Source organism: Marmota monax, unplaced genomic scaffold (assembly GCF_021218885.2).
Source record: "Marmota monax isolate L192 unplaced genomic scaffold, Marmota_monax_Labrador192_F-V1.1 WCK01_AAM20220418_F8-fsc00414, whole genome shotgun sequence".
NCBI lineage: Eukaryota > Metazoa > Chordata > Mammalia > Rodentia > Sciuridae > Marmota > Marmota monax.
The window spans coordinates 497,300-510,254 of record NW_026694289.1 but is presented as its reverse complement, the minus strand read 5'-3'; the positions used below and the strand labels follow the sequence as shown (position 1 = coordinate 510,254).

General features: G+C 33.6%; 3 pseudogenes; all 3 read left to right on the top strand.

Moving 5' to 3' along the window:
* Positions 1–973: 973 nt before the first annotated feature.
* On the top strand, positions 974–1,489 carry LOC124108974 (ADP-ribosylation factor-like protein 5A; annotated as a pseudogene).
* Positions 1,490–5,593: 4,104 nt separating this feature from the next.
* On the top strand, positions 5,594–6,210 carry LOC124108973 (translationally-controlled tumor protein-like; annotated as a pseudogene).
* Positions 6,211–8,184: 1,974 nt separating this feature from the next.
* On the top strand, positions 8,185–9,578 carry LOC124108965 (carnosine N-methyltransferase-like; annotated as a pseudogene).
* The last annotated feature ends 3,377 nt before the right edge of the window (positions 9,579–12,955 follow it).

The window sequence follows — 12,955 nt, the reverse complement described above, 5'->3', positions numbered from 1 at the left end:
GAATAGCAGAGGACATACATTGAGTGTAGTAGGTATGAACACCTGGATATTCACCCAACCTGGTTCTCTTAAGAGAAAGTAGCTCACTAAATAGTCCCTTGAATAAAAGTAGAAGCAATAATCATCCTGGCAGATGGATAGACATATAAGTAAAAAAGCAAAGGAGCAAACTATCTCCAAATAGCCCACAATACTTCAACATCTGATCCCATTAACATCACAATAGAGGAAATAATGTAGAAAAATTTAGAAAGTTCATAGTTAAAATGTTCAATGAGCTAAAAGAAGATGTAAGGAATGAACTAGATGGAAAATACAGGAAGTGAAAGATCATTTCAATAAGGAGAGAGATTCTTAAAAAGAACCAAATAGAAATTCTGGAGATGAAAGACTCAATAAATCATTTTAAAATCCTATGGAAATCATTAACAATAGATCAGGCCACTTTGAAGGCATAATGTCAGACTTTGAAGACCAAGTATATAATCTTAAACATGGAGTCAACAATAAAGAAAAGATGTTGCATAACCATGACCAGAATATTTAAGAAATCTGGGATAACATTAAGAGACCAGATCTAAGAATCATTGATGTTTCCAAAATACAAACTAAAGGAATGCACAATCTTCTCAATGAAGTAATCAGAAAAAAAAATTCCAAACCTTAGGAACAAGAAGAAAATCCATACTGCTGTCACCCAAGAGGAGCTAGGGGAGTACCAGGGCCCACAAGGCCATGGCAGACAAAGTGGCTGCAACGTCCAGGAGCAGGTGGCAACAGCAGTAGCAGAGCCTTGCTCAGAGCAGAGTGTCCTGGGTGTTAGCCTGCCTCTGGTTCCCTGGCAGTAGATCAGTGACCAGTGTGGGAATGGCAACAGCAGCAGAGGCAAATGTTCCAGTGCTTCTCTCTACCCTTTAGCCTCAGCCAGGGGAGGCCAGGCCAGGCTCAGGTAGATGGAGTCTGCTGCACACGAATGAGAATTCTTTTCAACAGAAAATGGAGGCTATTCAATCACAAGGGTAATAAAATTATCATTGTAGGGTTGGACAATGCAGGGAAAACTACAATCCTTTAACAATTTTCTATGAAGGAAGTTGTACATACATCCCCTACAATAGGAAGTAAGGTAGAAGCGATAGTGAGTAGTAATGCACATTTCCTAATGTGGAATATTGGTGGCCAAGAATCTCTTTGTTCTTCCTGGAATACTTATACTAACATGGAGTTTTTAATAGTAGTTGTGGACAATACAGAGGATTTCTGTAATTAAAGAACTCTACATAATATTAGTGAATGAGGATGTAAGAAAAATGGATTACTAATTTTTAAACATGATAAAGAATGCATGACTGTAGCAGAAATGTCCCAGTTTTTGAAGCTAATTTCTATTAAATATCATCAGTAGCATATGCAGGCATGCTGTGCTCTTAATGATGAGGGATTATGCCAAGGACTTGAATGGAATATGTCACAATTTAGGATTAGATGACTTTATTGACTTCATAGACTTTGTATAAACAAAGTACTGGACTTCTTCTGAAAGCTGCAAAAAGTATAGGTTAGATATATTTTTGTAATAAACTGATTTAATTTTTTCTTTAAGAAAAAAAGAGTACTTATTTTAAAACAAGATGAAATCTCACCTTCCAATTTGCTTTCACATTAGTTCCTTCCAAATTATAAAGATGTATCTGACATTTTTCTCAATGAATCTTCTCAAGACAATATATAGCCTATGGTAAGTACAAAGGGAGAGGAAGATATTTTGAATTTTAAGAGCTTTATATTAGTATACCCCTCCCAAATTGAATGTTGTTCTTTTCTTGTTCCACTAAGTCAAAATACAAATCAGCACAGATACTGTTTCCAATATTTTTAAATGCCATGTTACTTATGAAAAAAATGTATTTTACTTAAGGTGGTGTATGTATTATGTATATAACTCAAGTTCAAGTTTATGGCTTTGGCTTATGTTCTATAGAAAAGCAAATACCATAAACATTAGCAATATCCTTGATTATTGCCCTAATGAGATAAGTACTGCCATTAAATACCATTTTATACTTTTCCCATATGTTCTCTGTATTATACTAACCATGTCTCCACCCACACACTAAATCATTCAGCTGCTCTCAAAAAAAAAAAGAGACATACAGGAAAAAGCTTGACAATGTGACTCAGTGGTAAAGCCCCTCTGGTTTCAATCCCTGGTTTAAAAAAATGTGTCTTGGATAGGAACTTTTTGATTGTGTTTATTTTGGGGCTTTATACCACTGGTTCCAGTATTTAGATTTTCATCTTGATTGAAATTAAAGGGAATTTTTAATATATGACAAATAATTTCAAAAGTATGACTACATGTGGCCAAATCTGAGTAATTTAGGATCTACTTTTGTAGAAGCATGAAAAATATTAAATGTTATATTTGCATTTTGAACACCATAACATAATATAAAACCCAAAATTAACATTGATATACCACGGTTGACTTGGATTTAGATACTGAGCATTTTATATTTTATAGAAAGAAATTTTCAAAGTTTTGACAATGCTTATAGTATATATCACTATCCCTACAAAAATCATCATGAAATTTAAAAGATTGGTATTAAAAGTAGTTATTCTTTTTCTTTAATATTCTAAAACATGCCAGTTTGAATTAACCTTTAAATTTTCAGGGCATAAAAGATATACAAATAGATTACTCAAGAATATGTTTTAACACAGGCAATTCTGTTTACAATTAAGACAAAAATACCTTCCATTTTCAGACATTTAAAAAAACCTAGCAAACCAAAGGTATTTTTGGTCAAGTCATATCTTAGTACAAATAATGTATCACATTTCAATTAATTTCTCAAACCACAGAATAAAAATTAGCATTATTAATTTTTTAAAAATGCATTTACATGATGAAAGAAGATAGGAAAACGTAAACAAAAAACTCAAAAGTATTCCAATTTCTAAAATGAGAAATATAAAATCTGGAAATTAAAAAATTTAAAACGTTGCTTGGAAAATTTTTAATGCCTCATTGGAACTCTCAATTTTACTTTAATGGCTTGACATATGCAATTTAATACTTAAAAACTATAGCTATCTTATTTAATAATATTTATAAAATGCTACCTCTCTGGGTAGATGTGTTTCACACAATTTTAATTAAGAAATCACTTGATAATTTTACTTACAATTTATGATTGATTGATAAATGGACTAATAATCTATTCAGAAATTTAGATCAATACAAGAAATAATCTGAAGGAAGTTCACTGTGCAATTCTGTCCACTAGCAAAACCAAGAATTTGACAGATATTTCACTAAGTTAGATTACATATTTTCATGTGTTATTGATCAGCAAAATAAACCAAATCTGAATTAACCATTAGAAATAAAATGTCAGAAAATAAAATTATGTCTTTATAGTAATACTGAATGTTCTAAACTCTCCAAACAAAAGACATATAGAGGCATATTAGATTAAAAACTAAGGTCCAATAAAATGTTGGCCACAAGAGACTCAACTTACAAAGACATCCATCCACATACTAAAGGTTAAAGGGTAGAAAAAGATATACCGTGGACATGAAAACTGAAAGCAAGCATGTGTAACTATTCTAATATCAGAAAAGGTAACTAAAAATTACCTTTTAATTTTTAATTTTTACTGCAACTAAAAAATTCATCAGAAGAGACAAAGTTCACTTCATACTGTTTAAGGAAATAATCCAACAAGTTATGATGGTAATAAATATTTATGCCCTTCAAAATGATGCACCTATGAACATAAAACAAACGCTTCTCAATACAAAGAATCAAGTAGACCACAGTACAGCAATACTGATCTATTTCAACATGACTCTGTCTCCATTAGGTAGGTCATCCAGTCATAAGCTAAGAAAAGACTCTAGAAAAACAAAACAAACAAACAAAAGAAAACTATTAATATAATGGACTTTACTGACATTTATAGAACATCAACAATTGAATTTACTTTATTCACAGTGCCACAAGAAACCTTCCTAAAATGGGTCATATTTTAAGGATGAAAGCAAATATTAGCAAATACAAAAATATTAATATTTTCCCTTGAATCCTATAAGATCATAATGCTTTAAAATTATAAAACAACCACAAGATTAAAAAAACAGGAACCATTTAACACCAGGAGAGATTAAAAAAATTTTTTTTTCCCTTTGGGTACTGGGGATTAAACTCAGGGGCACTGGAACACTGAGCCACATCTCCAGCCATGTTTTGTGTTTCATTTAAAGACAGGATCTCACTGAGTTGCTGAGCACCTTGCTTTTGTTAAGGCTAGTTTTGATCTCCAGATCCTCCTGCCTCAGCCTCCCAAGCTGCTGGGATTACAGGCATGTGCCACTGCACCTGGCTAGATAATTCATTTTTGAATAAGGAATGAGCCACAGAATAAATCAGGGGAGAAATTACTGGAGACAAATGAGAATAGAGGTACAACACATCAAAATCTCGGGACAGTATGAAGGTGCTTCTAAGAGGAAAGATTATACCCTTGAGTTCTTACATTAAAAAATTGTTCAATTCCAAATAAATAAGGTGATGCTACACCTCAAGGGCCTAGGGGAATAAATCAAACAAATTCCAAATTCTGGAGAAGACAGAAAATAATTAAGAGCCAGAATTAATGAAATTGGAAACCTACAAAAGATCAATGAAATTTTTTGTCCTTTGAAACGATAAACAAAATTGATAAACTATTAGCAAAACTAACCAAAAGAAAGAAGAGCCAAATCAACAAAATTATAGATGAAAATGGGGATTTTTACACAGACAATTCTGAAATTCAGAGGATCACTAGAAACTCTTTTGAAAATTTATATTTCGATAAACTAGAAAATTTAGGATATATTGACAAATGTCAAGACATATATGACTGACCAAAATTGAATCACGAGTATATAGAAAACAAACAGTCCAAGATCAAGTGATGTAATTGAAGCAGCAATTAAAGTCTTCTAAAAAAGAAAGGACCTGATGGATTCTCAGCTGAGTTCTATGAGACTTAAAAAAAAAAAAAAATGGGATGGGGTTGTAGCTTGGTGGTAGAGCACTTGCCTAGCATGTGTGAAGCACTGGGTTCAATTCTCAGAGCTACCTAAAAATAAATAAATAAAGGTATTGTGTTCATCTACAACATATATATATATATATATAATTCCATGAGATAGAAAAGGAAGGAACACTGTCAAATTCACTCTATAAAGCCAGTGTTACCCTGATACCAAGACATATTAGACCAATATCCCTGATGAACACAGATGAAAAAACCCAAAATAAAATATTGACAAACAACATTCAAAATTGCACCAAGAAGATAGTACAACATTATCAAGTGTGTTTTATCCCAGGAATGCAAGGGTGGTTCAACATATGCAAATCAATAAATGTCATTCACCACATAAATAAAGTTAAGTTCAAGAATCACATGATTCTTTTCTGCTGCTCACCCCTCTCCCCCAGAGCCTCTGGCTCCAGCTGCACCGCGCTGGCTGGGAGCTCTGGGCTCCTGCTAAGATTTAGCACTGTAGCGGTCTCCCTCTAGTCGCCATCATGTTTATCTACCCGGACCTCATCAGCCCTGATGAGATGTTCTCCGACATTTACAAGATCCTGGAGATGGCTGAGGGGCTCTGCCTGGAGATGGAGGGCAAGATGGTTAGTAGGACCGAGGGTAACATTAATGACTCGCTCATTGGTGGAAATACGTCTGCTGAAGGACCCCAGGAGGAAGGTACCAAAAGCACAGTAATCATTAGTGTTGATATTGTCATCAACCATCACTTGCAGGAAACCAGCTTCACAAAAGAGCATACAAGAAGTACATCAAAGATTACATGAAATCAATCAAAGGCAAACTTGAAGAATAGAGACCAGAGAGAGTAAAACCTTTTATAACAGGGGCTACAGAACAATTCAAGCACATCCTTGCTAATTTCAAAAATTACCAGTTCTTTATTGGTGAAAACATGAATCCAGATGGCATGGTCGCTCTCCTGGACTACCGTGAGGATGGTGTGACCCCATATATGATTTTCTTTAAGGATGGTTTAGAAATGGAGAAATGTTAACAAATTTGGCAGTTACTTTGAACCTATCATCTGTCATCATAACTGGCTGCTGCTTGTCATCCACAAAACACTAGGACTTAAGACAAATGGAACTAATGTCATCTTTTTTTTTTTAAAGAGAGAGAGAGAGAGAGAGAGAATTTTTTTAATATTTATTTTTTAGTTTTCAGCAGACACAACATCTTTGTATGTGGTTCTGAGGATCGAACCCGGGCAGCACGCATGCCAGGCGAGAATGTGCTGCCGCTTGAGCCACATCCCCAGCCCCTAATGTCATCTTGAACACATTATTTTGACAGTGATTTATTTGGAGTGGAGGCATTGTTTTTTAAGAAAATATGTCATGTAGGTTGTCTAAAAATAAAGTGCATTTAAACTCACTTGAGACAAGTTCTCTTAGTTTAATACATGTTTAAACTAAATCCAACCTGTAGTGTTTCTGGAGAAGCTAGAGCCTTTATTGTAGGCCACCATTAGAAAGCTGACTGTCTTCAGATAACTCCTGCAGTGAAAACTACTTCTGCAACTGGAATTTAAAAAACAAGATTCAAGGTTTTAATTCTGACTTGTAATAAAGGGAAAGACCATGCTCATAGCAGTGCCAACATTTGAAGTGTGGAATTTACATATTGCATCACCTGCAAGGGAAGTAGTTTATCCTGGAAGAGGTTACCAAAAGAATAAAGTGACACTAACTCGGTTGGTGATGCAAGGAAACTATCCAAAAAAGTACAATTCCTTTTGGTGAATGAACACTAGAAGAACACTAATGCTTGAAACACTATGGTTGGAAGGAACTTACTTTAACACTATAAAGGCTATATATGACAAAAACATCATACTTAAGGAGAAAAATTGAAAAAATTTCCTCTATAATCAATAACAAGACAAGGGTATCCACTTTCATCACTAATATACACAATAGTCCTTGAAACTCTAACCAGAACAATCAGGCAAAAGAAGGAAATTAAAGGGAGGTGAATAGGAAAAGAAGTCAAATTATCTCTGTTTGCTGAAGACATGATCCTATCTTTAGAAGACCCAAAAATACTCCACCAGAAGACTTCTAGAGTTGATAAACAAATTCAAAAAGGTAGCAGGATAAAAGATCAACATACATAAATTAATTTCTTTCCTCTTCAAAAATAATGAGTATGCTGAGAAAGAAATCAGGAAAACTATCTCATTCACAATAACCTCAAAAATACTTGGGAATAATGGGCTGAGGTTGTGGTTCAGTGATGGAGCACTTGCCTAACATGTGTGAGGCACTGGGTTCAGTGTCAGCACCACATATAAATAAATAAAGTCCATTGACAACTAAAAAATTTTTTTAAATACTTGGGAATAAATCTTATCCCACCCAGCCAACCAATTTATACTGCAGATCTGCCCATTTTCATCTGTCTCTTATGCCCAGGTACAGGCAGTGTCAGAGAATAGATGATTTGAAGACTTTGACATGTTTTAAATGCATCCTTGCTCCCCAAATTTCATGCATTGGAAACTTAATCCCTAAACTCGTGTATAATATATAGGAAGTAGGACCTTTGGGATATAATAAGGATTAGGTGAGACCATGAGGAAGGGTCCCCCAAGGTGGCACTGGTGACTTTGTAGGAAGAGGAGGTAAGACCCCTGCTAGCATGCTTACTCTGTCTTGCCATGTGATGATGAATTTACCCTGTTGTGATACAGCAAGAAGAACCTCAGCAGTTGCCAAGGCCAGCTCTTAGACATCCCAGCTTCCAGAACCAGGAGCAAAATAAATTTACATTTTTTTAACCTGGTCTCAGATATTTTGTTATAGAAACAGAAAACAAACTGAGACAAATATAGCTGATGTGTGCATATGGATCAGAAGTCAACCACCAAATGTGTAGACATGAATAACCCTGCCTTGGTATAGCTTGCTACACACTTTACCATAGACAGCTATGTTTTGAATTGCTCTCGGTGTTCATACAGTTTCTGGTATTCTGTTACATTAGCAAAAGACAGACTAAGACAGAAACCCAAGGCAAAGAGAAAATATAGAAATTATTACATAAAATCCAGGAGGAAAATATAATTATGGGTATTGAATTATCAATCTTTTTCCATTAAAATGTTTTACTATTTATACAAGTAATGAAGATACATTAGAAGCAACATAAATTTATATACAAATAATATTTTTGACATCCATCTTTATAAACTAAAAAGAACACTTGAACACTTCCTCAATATTACCTTGATAAATTGTAAGAATTTTTTGGCATACATTTATGTAAACTTGTTAATTATTTCATGAAAATGTATACATTTGACCACTTTATTGTCAATTGATACACTTGAAAGCAACATCAATAACTCCTTGAAGGCAACTGCAAGTTAAGAAGCTCCATAGCTGAAGATCTGTCAGAGCCCAGAGTGGATGATAGATACAGTTGGGCCACTTCAGTGTGAGCCTCTCCATGCTGTCCCATCAATGACCCAGAGAGACTTTCTTCCCTCTCTTAGAAGAGAGGATGTTCAGTCTCCATAGCAGCTCAGTTCTGGTCCTCTCCTGAGTAAAGATTGCTTAATTACATTGTGGTTTTATGTCTAATCAACCTTAATCTATTGAGTAAAGTGAGACCACCAAAATTTCTTTTATTTAGGATCTCAGGCTGCACTGGAACCCCTAACGAGGGGAATGGAAAGATATCTCAGCATCTACATTTGATGTGGATAAATTATAATCCACATTGAAATAGTTTGTGAGAGACGGAAGTGAAACTAGGAAAGCAGAAAGAGAGGCCTACTGCCAGCCAATCATAAAACAAATTTTTGTTTTTTTCCAAAAGAGAGATCCTCCTAAAGTAAATATTCTGGTAACTGTTGCTAAACTAGGAAGATTGGACTGGGAAATAACTGTGCTAGGTCATGCTTCTCAAGGATATGAATGGAGATTTTTTTTAATGCTCTTTTCTTCCAACTTTGTTCTGAACAGATGTTCTGAAATTAACAAATATAAAATTTATCCCTGGACCCATCAGATCAGCAATAACTGGAGATCAGCAGATCAGATATGACCCTTTTTTCCCTGATATTGACCACCATAATCTTCTTCCTGGTTCTAACTTTTCTATGACAGCAGGAGATTTTCAGGAGATTTATTCAAAATGCAATATTTGGGACTGTATTGCCACCTGTTTCTTCATAGCACAGCTCACTTTGTGATTCGCTCTATTGATACATTATGGAAAATATTCAAGCTGGGTGGAATTTGGATAAATCTTGGTCCTCTGTTGTACCACTTTGAAAATTTGGCAAATAAACTCTCCATAGAACAAAGCTATGAAAATATATTTTTAAAAATGTTGTTCAGCAATATGGATTCCAGAAAAAAAGCATCCATGTTATCAACAGATACTGTGAATGATTTCTCTATGATGAAATACTACTATGAATTTGTCTTATTTGTGGTTCATAAGCCACAATAATGGTCTTAAGTGATATCACCCAGAAAAGTTTTAATAGTGCCTATTCTCTTAAAAATTTCTAATGCTTTGTTCAGAAATACATTCTGCTATGCAGATTTGTATTACATAAGTAAAAATAGAGGAAATAATCTTCATGTATACATTTTCATTGAAGCACACAATTCTCTTTTTAATCTCCAGTGTCTTCATGAAGCTATCACAAGTCTGCCATATTAATGACTTGTTAGTATTGAAGTCCAAAATAATTTCCTTTTATTGTTTTATGTCATTTTATATGCTGTCTTTAGAAGTTTAAGGATCCTGTTACAGTCAACATGTGGAATTGGTGGAATTGATATTTTGTTCACTTTATTCCTGAGCAATCTATATATAGAATGTGTAAATATTAATTTTTCATCCAAATTATTTGACTTTATTTTTTCTGGTTCAGCTGAATTTAGAGAAGGATCAGATATTTCATTTTTATGAAATACTAACCTTAATTGTGTCACCAATCATTAAAATGTAATTGATTAATTAATCTTTCATCAACAATAAATGGAACACTTTAAGAAAGCATATGCATCATGGATCACTTTGAAATGTATGAGATCTCAATATTCTAAGTAAGGCACTCTAAGCCTTCTTAAAAGCAGTGCTATAAGAGTGGAAAATAAAAATAAGCCCATTTTAAATGTATGATTTCAAACTAGAAACGAATACAGTTTGTCAGTGTGATGTTTACAGTAATTTTTTTAGATTATCAGGATTATTAAAGTAAGCACTTTTTTACTCAATCATATACTAGTAAAAACTGTCATAATGGTATTAATGTAGAAAGTCTTGAGCATGAAATTCAGGGATAAATTATCACCCACAGTCTGTCTTTAATGTAATTTATTTTAACACTAATTTTGTTCCCTGATGGATGGAGCTTAAACATTATATATGCTGTTGTAAATTACTACCTCTAGCAAATATTAATTGGGGGAGTTGTGCTCTCTCTCTCTCTCTCTCTCTCTCTCTCTCTCTCTCTCTCTCTGTGTGTGTGTGTGTGTGTTTATTGTGTGTGTTACTCTGTTTCTAATGGCTTGGAAAACAAAGATGAATAATGTTTTAACCTTTTCTTGGAGAAAAAAAGCGTACTGAATATTTTCACAGATGATTATTATTGCTTTAAGTTATCTCTTTGGCAATTTGGATTAGAGGGACTTAATGTGATAGTAGCATGAATGTCACAGTTTTGCTAAGAAAAGTTAATTGTAAATCTTTAAACCACTGTGTCACATAGATTGTGGGAATCATTACTGTATTTAACATCTTTGTGGTTGAGGGTGGGTTCTGCATACAGTGAGGGAAAATTTTTATCTTTACTCCTGTTATTCAAGATAGGGCTCCATAGAGCTAATTTGAGTTGTCAAGTTAGGGAAATCTGAAACCTGAGGTTTTTAAATACAAAGTAAACTATGATGTTTTTGTGTCCCTCAGTACTTGGCAGGCATATATTTGGAAGGAATTCTCATTACCTATATGAATGAAATTGAAATTAATTTCAAAAAGGAAAAACCTAAAATTATTGTTTAAGAAAAAAAGAAGCAGCTTAAAAGAAACATTAATACTTAAAAACATCTATTGAACAGCAAGAAATGCATGCTGTTTTTGAATGATTTTTAAAATATACTAAAATATACTGATTAATATTTTTTATAACTTGTATCAAAACAAAGGAAATTTTTCTCACAAAGACAAAAACAGATTGGACACTGTTGGATTTGTTTTGTTTCCTATTTTTTATGTTTACTATCAGGGTTTATTCTTGAGTAATGTTACCTATATTTCTAAATTACATTTAGAAATATATTTTAGTTACATTTTAGTTAACTCTGAAGTTATTTATTTCATTTGTCTTAATTTCTCCTTCATGAGTATTGATTTTAAATGTTCTATATAAATTTGCATCACTTTTTTCTTGTAGCTTTTTTGGTTAATATATTCCAAACTTGAAAATGTGGTATCAATCAATAATAGAAGTGTCACTGGAGGATTTATTTAATTTTGTACTTCGTATGTTTAGTCTAAGATACTAAATTATGCAAGCCTTAACATTTTTTTTCTTAAATTAACTCTAAACACAAACAGATTTTTTTCAAAATGATCAGTGTGTTAGCTCTGTTACCTTTAATATTTTTCTTCAATGTTCTGAAGTGGTGTGCAGATTTGGGGTATATTAAATGAGCAAAGTGTTATATATAAAATATAAAGAGAAGCTGTATAAATCACAGTATAAAATTAAGAAGTTTGGAAAATATAAAGTGTATTGTGTATATATGTAATTCTCCTTTTAAAAGTTGCCACAAATGCTGAATTGGGAGCTACACATCTGCGTGAAATTTCTTGTAAATTATGTTTAACTTAATTTTTCCTTAATATTAATTTTCTTGAATTTCATAGCCAATTGCTATGAAGCAGAAAAAAAATAAGCTCAATAATTATAATTTTGAAGAGGATTTTTCTGTTGCTTCAACTGTGAGTTCAGCTTAAAGGGGATTTTCCTGGGCTGTAACAACTCTGGATGAATTTCTGATCAATTATTTCAAAATGTAAATTTACTATACTTACAGATGATGTTTTTAAAATTTAATTGGTTCTTTTTAGTTATACATAACAGGATTCATTCTGACATGACTATAAAAGCATGGAAATAGAATTTGCTCCAATTGAATCCCCACTATTTCCCCCTTTTACTTGCCACCTCCCTACCCTGTTCTCCTCTCCCTAATCCACACATTTTTCTGCTATTTACTTTCAGTTTTGCTTTTTCTTAGTTAGTGTCTTGTGGATATAAAAACCTTGTGAAATAGTTTTTTATAAAATGATTAAATTATCTAAAAATGAAAACCAAAAACAGTTTGTTGCAACATTTTTATCTTTATCCAGGTAAAATTTGCAAACAAAATTGGATATTTTAAGGAGTACAATGTGGTGTTTGGATGTATATATATATTGTGAAACCATTGCCACAATTGAGCTAATTAACACATGCACCAGCTCACATACTTGCCTTCTCTCTGAGTCTGTGTGTTGAGAACATTTAAGATCTACTCTCTCAACAAACATCCAGGATACACTATTACGAACTGCAGGAAGCTTGCTGGGGATAAGCTGTCCAGAGGTTACTCATCCTGCATGAATGAAACTTGGCAACCTTCAACCAACAGCTCCCCATTTTCCCCAACTCCAATCATCTGGCTACTACTATTGTAATGCCAGATTCATGGGACCCTAATAGACCTCCAGGAGCCGAATCCGATGCAATCACACAACCGTCTTTATTGCAAGCTCGAGCCTGGACTCACAACCATTTCCGACGCATCGGTCCCAAGGACTGAGTCCCAGCC